This window comes from Arachis ipaensis, chromosome B10 (assembly GCF_059453495.1).
Source record: "Arachis ipaensis isolate K30076 ecotype BB chromosome B10, ASM5945349v1, whole genome shotgun sequence".
Lineage (NCBI taxonomy): Eukaryota > Viridiplantae > Streptophyta > Magnoliopsida > Fabales > Fabaceae > Arachis > Arachis ipaensis.
In genome coordinates, this window is record NC_142435.1 from 58296609 (window position 1) to 58308642 (window position 12034).

The 12034-nt window shown below is 43.0% G+C and overlaps 1 non-coding gene across 1 annotated transcript; it reads left to right on the plus strand.

The window, feature by feature from the left end:
- The first annotated feature begins 1754 nt into the window (after positions 1-1754).
- On the plus strand, positions 1755-1861 carry LOC148580188 (small nucleolar RNA R71). The gene has a single exon (XR_015899725.1). It is a non-coding gene; the product is annotated as a small nucleolar RNA R71 (small nucleolar RNA).
- The last annotated feature ends 10173 nt before the right edge of the window (positions 1862-12034 follow it).

Below are 12034 nucleotides of genomic sequence, written 5' to 3' on the forward strand. Positions count from 1 at the left end.
GGGGTTTCCCAGAGGTGTTGTTTGTGCTTCAGTGCTTGCTTCTTCCCTCGGTATCTCATTATGATCTTTGCTTGGTTCTTTGTTCTCTTGATCTGTTTCTTGTGAGAGTTTGAAGACATTGAAGCTGAGCTATTCATCATGGATCCTCAAAATTAGCTCCCCTCGCTCCACATCTATGAGTGCTCTGGCTGTAGCTAGGAATGGTCTTCCCAATATGATTGGGTGAGTGTGACTCTCTTCCATGTCTAAGATGACAAAGTCTGTGGGAAGAAAGTATTTCCCAACCTTTATTAACATGTTTTCCACCACTCCTATTGCTTGTTTTTGAGGTTTGTCAGCCAGCCTGATGACTACATCTGTGGGCATTATCTCATTGATCTGCAGCCTCTTCATAAGGGATAAAGGCATTAAGTTGATGCTTGCTCCCAAATCGCAAAGTGCTCTATCAAACAGTGTTTCTCCTATTGCACAGGGAATGTGAAAACTCCCTGGGTCCTTCCTTTTTATAGGCAACTCTGGTTGAATGAGAGCACTGCATTCCTTATTCATCACTATTGTTTGTCCTCCCTTGAGTGAGCTTTTCTTGGTCAGCAGCTCCTTCATATACTTGATGTATAAGGGCATTTGTTGAAGGGCCTTGATGAATGGTATGTTTACATGGAGGGATTGAAACAGGTCAAGAAACCTTGAGTATATTCTCTTCTCTACAGCACCATTGAGTAATTGGGGAAAAGGTGCATATAGTTTCAGCAGCTCCTTCTGTGTCAGCTCCTTTTGTAAAGTTTTGGGTTCTTGGCGATCTTTTTCCTGTTTTTCTGCTGATGTCTCTCCAAGTTGTTCTAATGGCTTGTTTTGCTTTTCCTCAGTCTCCTTATTACTTGTAGTAACCATCTTGCAATCTTCCCATCTGACTTTCTTTGCTTTTACCTCTTGGATTTTTCTCTGTGTCACTTGGGAAGCTATCAGTAGGTTTGGGAATCTTTTCAGATAAGTATCCCACTTGAAATTCCAGCCTCTTGATGGTGTCTTCCTGGTTCTTGATGCTAGCTCGCACCTCCTCTTTGAATACCTTATTATCTTGAATCTCTTTGCATATGCCCTCAAGCATAGTCTCAATTTTGGAGAGTCTATCTTCAGATGAGGGTGAGTTGAGAGTGGAGGGGTGAGTTTGGTTATTCTGGTTTTGGTATGGATGTGGAGAGGTGTTGTTAGGGTGGTGTTGATATGATCTTTGTGTGGAATGTTGGTGAGCTGCATGGTTGTTGGGGTTGTGACGTCTCTGATCTTGGTTTTGATCTTGTTGATTTCCCCACCCAAAGTTTGGGTGATTCCTCCATCCAGGGTTGTAGGTTTTGGAGTATAGATCATGGGTTTGCCTGGGCGAGTTTCCAATGTAATTGGCTTGTTCTTGCTCCTCCTCTGCCTCAGCATTCACTCCGTCTTGGGTTGCTGATGAGGTGGTGATTGCTGCCACTTGGTTCCTCTCCATCTTCTTGGTGAGGTCAGCCAGCTGCTTGGTAATAAGCTTATTTTGGGCCAGCAGTGCATCCACATTGTTCAGCTCCATCACTCCTCTAGTGTTGCCTCTTTCAGAAGCATAGAAGTAGTCATTCTCAGCTACAGTTTCAATGGCATCTATGGCTTCTTCAATGGTCTTCTTCTTGTTCAGAGATCCCCCGGATGAATGGTCTACTGCCTTCTTTGATTCATAAGAAAGGCCTTCATAGAAAATGTGTAGCTGCACCCATTCATTGAACATATCTGGTGGACACCTTCTTGTCAAGTCCTTAAACCTCTCCCATGCTTCATATAGAGTCTCACCATCCTGCTGCCTGAATGTTTGCATCTCAGCTCTCAGCCTATTAATCCGTTGAGAGGGATAGAATCTTGCCAAGAATTTGTTTACCACATCTTCCCAGGTTGCTAAACTCTCCTTTGGGAAGGATTCCAGCCATTTAGATGCCTTGTCCTTGAGTGAGAAAGGGAACAAAAGTAGTCTATAGGTGTCAGGATGAACACCATTAGACTTCACAGTATCACATATCCTCAGGAAGGTGGTTAGATATTGATTGGGGTCTTCTTGGACACTCCCTCCGAATGAACAGTTGTTCTGAACAAGGGTGATGAGCTGTGACTTTAGTTCAAAGTTGTTGGCATGTATGGTTGGCCTTTGGATGCTACTCCCACAGTTTCCTGGGTTTGGGTTGATGTAAGAACCCAGAACTCTTCTCTCTTGCCCAGCATGATTTGCTAGACCCTCTCTGCCATGGTTGTGAGCCTCTTCTTCATGATGGTTCTCCATGTTTTCATCCATGTCTGGTTCAAAATATTCTTCCTCTTCCTCAGCACCAACTACTCTCTTTCCTCTTACTTCCCTCCTTAATCTAAGGAAGGTCCTCTCAGGTTCAGAATCAAATGAAGTTGAAGCCCTGCTTTTTCTCCCTGTCATACAACCAATAAGGAACAACCAAGGAACTAAATGCAGAGACTATTCTTGTTAGAAATGCTGTTAGTGTGAGTGATGCAATATATCAAACAGTTAGTGGGTTAGTGGACTGAATCGTAAACAACTAAGAAAATAGGTAGTGGGAAGGGAAGAAAATAACTGAACAGAAAGTAAATTACTCAAATGAACTTAAATCAAACAAAAGAAAAAAAATATGCTCAATCTAGTTATCCTCCAATTTAATCATTGTTGATACAAAATCAATCCCCGGCAACGGCACCATAAACTTGATCCACACGAAAAACTTGTCTCTCAACAATTTTCCTTCGGCAAGTGTACCGAATTGTCGTCAAGTAAAAACTCACAATAGAGTGAGGTCGAATCCCACAGGGATTGATTGGTCAAGCAACTTTAATTAGAGGAATGTTCTAGTTGAGCGAAGCAGGATTTGGTTTGAGTGTTGCAGGAAATTAAATGGCGAGAAAGTAAATAGCAGAAAATGTAAATGCCGAAAGTAAAGAGCTGAAAGTAAATGGCGGAAGGTAAATTACAGAATTTAAATGGGAATGGGGAAGATGCTCGTAAAAGTAAATTGCAGAAATTAAAGAGAATGGGTAAGATCAGAGATATGGATTCATTGGGCTTAGGAGATGTTGCATTCTCCGGATCAAATTCATTTTCATCTCTTCCTCAATCAATGCATTCATTGATCTCCTTGGCAATCTTAAGTGATCGAATTCCAATTCCTTGGCAATTCAATCTCTCAAATCTTGATCAATAGCCAATTTCTTGGTCAATTGCTCATGAGAAGAGATGAAGTATGGTCACTGATTATACCACATGCATTCCCAAATCAAGTGTTAGTAGGATTATAGTCACCATATCCAACGAAACCCAATTTGGTCCAACATGAGAAAACATTTCTAGCATGATCTCTTCATTCCTTTTCCAAGTTTCAGAAGAGATCCAAGTATGAATAGCTTCTTTTCCAAGATAACTACCCAATTGGATGAAGGTTGAAAGCTTTCTAGTAAAATCAAGAGAAAAGATAGAAGAAGAGTAATGAAAACTAGTATTGATCCATCAAATTACAATAGATCTCCCTAACCCAATGAAAGGGGTTTAGTTGTTCATAGCTCTAGAAATAGAAAACAAAGATGGAGAATACATCATGAAAATTAGAACTAGAAGTGCAGAGAAAGTAAATTATACAGAGAGTAATTCCCAATTTCCAATCCCCCAAAAAGCTCTTTTTTCCTAATTCAAAACGACCCCTATATATACTACTCTTCTGATCTTCTAGTTGGTTTTTCGAGTCTTGGATATGGGCCTTTGGATCTTGAGTTTGAAGCAGTTATCTTCTACAGTGGGCTTAGCTTTACCTGCAGAGAGAAAGTGTGAAGTAGGCAGGGTGTTTAGCTCAGGACGTTAGTGGCGTTAACGTTAAGTGAGAGTGTGGGTTCGAGAACGTTAGTGACAATCACCGTTTTCACTAACGTTCCTCACCCAGGGATGGTCCACGTTAACTTCAACGTTGGTGGCACTAACGTGACCACTAACGTTGCCTCTTGGTCCTTCGCACACGTTATTGGGACTCACCTTTCCCAATAACGTTGAAAGTCTTCCCTTCCCCCTACATTAGAGTCCACGTTAACTAGGTTAACGTGGCTCTTAACGTAAGCTTGCCAATCCTTCGAGAACATTAGTGACACTTACCTTTGTCACTAACGTTCCAATGTGCCCCTACTTCCCACGATAGAGTCCACGTTAACTAGGTTAACGTGGCTTCTAACGTAGCAATGATAGCCATTAACAATGTTAGTGACAAAGGTGAGTGTCACTAACGTTGGCTCATCATTCCCTTATCCACGTTAACTTCCACGTTAACTAAGTTAACGTGGGAGTTAACGTTGCTCACATTGGCTCATTCCAACGTTAGTGAGAAAGGTGAGTGTCACTAACATTGGCGATTCTTGCACCCTCCACGTTAGCTTCCACGTTAACTAAGTTAACGTGGGAGTTAATGTGGCTCATTGTGGCTTAGCTCAACGTTAGTGACAAAGGTAAGTGTTACTAACGTTGGCTTCTCTTTTGCTTCTCAACGTTAGAGTGCACGTTAACGGAGTTAACGTGGCTCTTAACGTGGCCAATTGTGAGCTTGGTCCAGCGTTAGTGACAAAGGTAAGTGTCACTAACGTTGGCTTCATTTCTTTCTTCCATGTTAGAGTTCACGTTAACTTAGTTAACGTGACTCTTAACGTGGGCTATTATGTGTTCGAGGGCGTTATTTGTGATTACTTTTCTCATTAACTTTGCAAGTTAGCTCCCATTCCACGTTAGAGGTCACGTTAGTTAGAATAACATGGCTACTAACGTGGTTCTTCCTTGCTTCCTTTGTCCTGAAATTAAGCAATAAAGTGCATCAAAGCTCTAGTCCTAGTCATGGGAAATGTATCATCCAATTTGTCATTAAATTCATGCAAAATTCTCATGAAATCATGTAAACTGCACAATGTATGCTTGAATCAAGATGTAAGTGAAATTCTACCCAAAACTTGCTTATTCCCTAAGAAAATGCATGAAACTACCCTAAAAACAATAAAGAAAAGGTCAGTGAAATTGGCCAAGATGCCCTGGCATCACCTACCTGGTTTTGCTGCTCCTAATTCAGTTAGACTTTCAGGTGGTCCTTAAGCACTTTTTCCTCCTAAATCACATCAAAAACAACTTTAAATCCAAAAACTCTCAACTGACCAAATCTCACCCAGTATGTTAGGAAGAGATATCTCACCTTAGACTTGCTGGAAATTTACGTTTCTTGGCCCTCAAGTCAAGTTATGCATGATTCCTAAGGAAGAACATCAAGAAAACACATGTTTTGCATGGTTTTCCTTGAAAACCGAAATTAAATTGGAGGGAGACAGCCATCTCACCTTATTTCCATCCTTGATAAGTTACATGGTTATGTAGAGGAAGAAGAGAGGATCATTTTGGTGAAATCAGAGTTTTGATTTGAGTTTTGGTTCAGAAGAAATCAAGCTTTGAAGATTAAGTGTTCATGAAGTTTTCTCTCTTTTCTCTCCTTTTAATTTCGGCCAAAGGGAGTAAATGACCAGTCTTGGAGTGTTTTGGGGGTGTAAGGTGAGTTGTGATTGGTTGTCTTGGAGGTGGGTTAAAATAATATTAAAATATCTCAGGTGTATGACTACTAAAACTAGATGTATCGGAACACTTGTAAAAACATCTCTAAAAATTATTTTCTGAGCTACTAGCATAAATGACACTAGTAACATATTTTTTATGAGAATAAAACATGTATAATGAGGCCTTAGCATTGCTAACGTCATCGGAGAGTGCTGGTGCTAAGCTGCACCAGTAAATTGTGAACCCGGTTAAACCGATTTCCTATTTTTAACTAAAACAGACCAGGTAATATTATAATATCATTCAAGCATCTTCTAATACTAATATAATGATAATATTATTCTATTATCTCTCTTCTCTCATGAATCGAGTCCGGTTCGTCAAACTGAGACTATTTACGAAAAACAGAATCAAAACTCCTAACCGATACGGTTCAAAAACAAGGTTCTTCGCGATTGCGTTATTGAGCTTGCCTCAGAAGAGGTTCTAGCTTAAGGATGACATAATGAAAATGATGATTGAGATACTTTATGATATATAAGAGGTGTTCCCCTTACTGATTTTCCAGAGAAATCTGTGCCTTCAGAAAAGATCTCGCGTACTCGAAAATCAGGGTTGTTACAACGTTAGCTAGCCATAATGGGTACTTGACTTCTCTTATGAATCCTGCCTCCAGTAGAGCTTGTACCTGCTCTTCCACAGCTTGGGATCGTTCTGGTCTGAGCTTTTTCTGTCTCTGTTGTACTGGCCAAGATTCTGGGTTGACCGCCAACTTGTGTCATATTAATTTGGGGTCTATGTCTGGCATGTCTGCAGCTTTCCATGCAAAGAGGTCGACGTTATCTCGTAAGAACTGTACGAGTAATTCTTTTATGTCTCCTCTGGGAATCGTACCAATATTCGTTGTTTTGTCCGGGGTGTCTCCGATCTGGATTTTCTCTACTTCACCTCCGGGTTGTGGGCGGAGTTCTTTTCACCTCTGAACTCCCCCCAGTTTGATTGTGTGGAATTCCTCTCCTCTGCCTCTGAGGTTTAGACTTTTGTTGTAACAGCGGCGCGCCATCTTCTGATCTACTTTTATTGTAGCTATCCCTTTTGCAGTTGGGAATTTCATGCATAAATGTGGAGTTGAGACTATTGCGCTGAACTCACGTCGATCATGATGTAGTCTATCTTGAGTGTTCTAGATTGGTTTCCTTTTACGAAGGTAGTGTGTAGTGAGATGTATCCAAGTGGTTGAACTGGGGTATCTCCCAGTCCGAACAGACTGTTTGGATATGCTCTAAGTTCTTTTTCTTCCAGGCTGAGCTTGTCGAAGGCAGTTTTGAACAAGATGTCGGTGGAGCTCCCTTCGTCTATCAGTGTGCGATGGAGATTTGCGTTTGCCAGTATAATAGTGATGACCATGGGATCATCGTGTCCTAAGATGATACTGGATGCGTCTTCTTTTGTGAAGGTGATTGCGGGGATGTCGAGTGCTTCCTCTTTCACCTCAACATGATATACTTCTTTGAAATATCTTTTGCGAGATGACTTAGAGATTCCTCCTCCTGCAAATTCGCTGTGTATCATGTGGACGTGTCTTTCTGGTGTGCGAGGCGATCGCTCGGTTCGTCCGACATCTTCGTCTCTTCTTCTTTTTCTTTGTTCATCATCCTGGGTGGCGAGGTACCGATCTAGTTTTCCCTCTCTTACCAATTTTTCTATGACATTTTTTAAGTCAAAACATTTGTTGGTGGAATGTCTGTGGATTCGATGATATTCACAATATTCGGTCCGATTTCCTCCTCCTTTTTTGCCTTTGAGTGCTCGAGCTGGGGGTATTTTTTTAGTGTGGCAAACTTTTCTGTAGACATCCACAAGGGACACCCGAAGAGGGGTGTAATTGTGGTTTTTTTTTTATCTTTTCCCCATGTCGATCTTCCTTCTTTTTGGACTCTTTATCCTTATCCCGGGAGGGATAGGTGAATCCAGATTTTGAGGTCTCTCCTAGTCGAGAGTTTTCCTCCATGTTGATGTACTTCTCTGCTCGTTCTTGCACTTTGTTCAGAGATGTAGGGTATTTTTTCGATATAGATTGACTAAAAGGTCCCTCTCGCAAGCCATTGATGAGGCCCATAATGGCAGCCTCTGTTGGTAGGCTTTGTATGTCCAAGCATGTTTTTTTGAATCTTTCCATGTAACTGCGAAGACTTTTCCGATCTCCTTGCTTAATTCCTAAAAGACTTGGGGCGTGTTTAGCCTTATCTTTTTGGATGGAGAATCTGGCTAGAAACTTCATGGCTAAGTCGTCAAAGCTTGAGATGGACCTAGGAGGTAGATTGTCGAACCACCTGATTGCTGTCTTTGTTAAAGTAGTTGGAAAGGCTTTGCACCGAACTGCATCTGAGGCGTCGGTGAGATACATTCTACTTTTGAAATTGCTGAGATGATGGCCGGGATCTGTAGTGCCATCATACAGAATCATGTCCGGAAATTTGAAGTCCTTAGGGATTTTGGTCTTCATGATTTCCCTAGTGAATGGATCTTGATCCTTGCGAGAGTTGTCCTCATGGGTGGATCGAGTAGCTTTGGCTTTGAGATCGGCTTCGAGTTTTAGAAGTTTATCTTCTAATTCTCGGCGTTGCCTTATCTCCCTTTGTAGATCCATCCCAGCTTCTCGCTGATGTTGGGCTTCTTTTTCAAGTTGCTTTAAACGATCTTGAAGCACCTCTATTGCTCCCAGATTTGGTGAGTTTTTGTCCCCATTAGATTCCGGGGTATCTTTCGGTGTAGTGTCCGCATTTTTGTGCGGCGTTCTATCCTCTAGATTTGAATCGTGGTCGTTGTCATGGTCGTCCGCCATGGTGATGGGATGACTTCCAGGTCCCCAGCAACGGCGCCAATGCTCCGAGGGTTACCTGAAACCGTAGGACGATCTCGGACGAGATCTTCTGTGCTGATTGGAGATGACATGTCTGGCTGTGATTGGCGGCCGGAGCTATCGTATCCGACTTGTCGAGCTTGGCTGCATGCTGATCCTTTGTCACCGAAGGATGGGGGGTACCTGCAAGGGACTCCGATGCTTAAGTTAGCAAGGGTATTAAGCAGGTTTTTAGTATAATCAGAGTATGAGTTATACCTGGGTGCTCCAGTGTATTTATAATAGCGTGGGCTGACCTTCTTAGATAAGATAAGTTAGTTACTTATCTTATCTTATCTTATCTTTGGGTTAGGTCAGCATATCTTCAAGGGAACCGCCTTTATCTCTATAGGCTTGGACTGCCTTTGGACTTGGGTTGTGTTCCTCTATTTGGGCCCTTTACTAGGCTTTCCTGGTAGTTTGGCCGAGCTTTTTAAGAAGAGGTCGGATAGTTGGACCTGAAGAGGTCGGTCGCCTTGTTGCTAAACATCCCGGGTCGGATAGCTCGACCCAGGGTATGAACAATTCCCAAATCATATCTGTTCATACCCTAGCGTCGAGCTATCCGACCTGGGTTGATTAACGACAAAGCGACCGACCTCTTCAGGTCAAGCGGACCGACTTCTTCTTAAAGAACTCGGCTAAATCGACAGGAAAGCCCATAAAGGGCCCAAGTAGAGGAACACGACCCAAATCCAAAGGTCGTCCAAGCCTATGGAGATAAGGGGGGTTCCCTTGAAGATAAGCTGACCTCAACTATTATAAATACACTGGAACACCCAGGTATAACTCATACTCTGATTCTACTAAAAACTTGCTTAATACCCGTGCTAACTTAAGCATCGGAGTCTCTTGCAGGTACCCCCACCCTCCGGTGGCCGAGGATCAGCAGTGCAGTCAATCCAACAAGTCGGACAAAACAGCTCCGGCCGCCATCAGCCAGCTGGACACGTCATCTCTGACCAGTACAGACGATCTCATCCGAGATCGACCTCCAGTTTCCGGTAACCCTCAGAACATTGGCGCCGTTGCCGGGGAACCTGGAAGTCATCCCATCACCATGGCGGATAACCGTGACAACGACCACGATTTAGATCTAGAAAACAGAACGCCGCACAAAAATACGGACACCCCACTAGAAGACACCCTAGAATCCAATGGAGACAAAAATACGTCTAAACCGGGAGCAATAGAAGCTCTTCAAGATCGCTTGAAACAACTTGAAAAAGAAACCCAACAACAACGAGAAATTGAAAAGGATCTACAAAGAGAGGTACGGCGACGTCGAGAGTTGGAAGAAAAATTACAGCAATTAGAAGCCGATCTCAAATCGAAGGCCCCTCGGATCACTCCTGAGGAAAGCTCACGTAAAGAACAGGATCCATTCACCAGGGAGATCATGAAAACCAAAATCCCAAAGGACTTTAAACTCCCAGATATGACTTTATATGACGGTACCACAGATCCCAACCACCATCTCAGCGATTTCAGAAGCAGAATGTACCTTACCGACGCCTCAGACACCGTTCGCTGAAAAGCTTTCCCAACAACTCTCACGAAGACAGCAATCCGATGGTTCGACAACTTACCTCTAAAGTCCATCTCAAACTTCGATGACCTGGCCAAAAAGTTCCTGGTCCGATTCTCCATCCAGAAAGATAAAGCCAAGCACGCCCCCAGTCTACTAGGGATCAAGCAAGGAGATCGGGAGAGCCGCCGCAACTACATGGAAAGATTCAACAAAACATGCATGGACATACAAAGCTTACCAACAGAGGCCGCCATCATGGGACTCATCAATGGCCTACGAGAGGGACCATTTATCCAATCTATATCAAAGAAGTACCCTATCTCATTAGACGAAGTACAGGAGCGAGCAGAAAAATACATCAACATGGAAGAAAACGCTTGGTTGGGAGAAACCTCAAAATCTGGGAGCACCTACTGAGATAAAGACAAGGAATCCAAAAAGAAAGAAGATTGACAGGGGGAGAAAATAAAAAAGTACCATAATTACACCCCTCTCAGGGCATCCCTGGTCGATGTATACAAAGAAGTCTGCCACACAGAGAAAATCCCCCAGCGCGACTACTCAAAGGCAAAAGGGGAGGGAAAAACCGGAAGGAATATTGTGAATACCATCGAGTTCGAGGGCACTCCACCAACGAGTGCTTCGACTTAAAGAATATCATAGAAAAATTAGTGAGAAAAGCAAGATTAGATCGATTTCTGGCTACCTGAGATGATGACCAAAGAAAAAGACGAAGGGACGAGGATGACGAACGAACAGAACGATCACCTTGGACACCAGAAAGACATGTCCACATGATAAATGGTGGATTCGCAGCAGGAGGGATCTCCAAAACCTCTCGCAAAAGATATCTCAAAGAAGTATATCATGTCGAAGGAGAGGAAGAAGCGCTCAACATCCCAGCGATAACATTCACTAAGGAAGACGCATCGGGCGTCATCACAGGACATGACGATCCCATGGTTATCACCATCATATTGGCAAACGCCAACCTACACCGCACCTTAATAGACCAAGGGAGTTCTGCCGACATCTTATTCAAAACAGCCTTTGATAAACTCGGCTTAGAAGCAAAAGAACTTAAAGCATATCCAAACAGTCTGTTCAGGTTAGGAGATACCCCGGTTCGACCACTAGGATACATACCACTACATACAACCTTCGGAAAAGGGGACCAATCCAGGACCCTCAAAATAGATTACATCGTAGTCGATGTAAGTTCAGCTTACAATGCTCTCATAGGTCGGACAACACTCAACTAACTCGGCGTAATAGTCTCCACCCCATACCTATGTATGAAATTCCCAACTCCGAAAGGGATAACCACGATAAAAGCTGACCAAAAGATGGCACGTTGCTGTTATAACGAAAGCCTAAACCTCAGAGGCAAAGGAGAAGAGTTTCATATAATTGAAATGGGCGGAGCCCAGCAACGAGAAGAACTCTGTCCAGAAACAGAAGGCGAGATAGAGAAGATTCAAATTGGAGACACCTCGGACAAAATAACCAATATTGGCACGATCCTAAGAGGAGACTCAAAAGAATTACTGATACAATTCTTACGAGATAATGTCGATCTCTTCGCATGGAAAGCCGCAGACATGCCAGGCATAGACCCTAAGCTAATGTGCCACAAGTTGGCGGTCTACCCAGGATCTCGGCCAGTGCAGCAGAGACGAAGGAAACTTGGGCCAGAACGATCCAAAGCTGTGGAAGAACAAGTACAAGCACTACTGGAGGCAGGATTTATAAGAGAAGTCAACTACCCACTATGGCTAGCTAACGTCGTCTTGTGAAAAAATCAAATGGGAAGTGGCGAATGTGCACCGATTACACCGATCTCAACAAAGCCTGCCCAAAAGATCTATACCCACTCCCAAGCATCGATGCTCTGGTAGATGCTTCCTCCGGATACAGATACCTCTTGTTTATGGATGCATATTTGGGATACAACCAAATCCCCATGTATCCACCAGATTAAGAAAAGACCTCGTTCTTAACACCAAAGGCA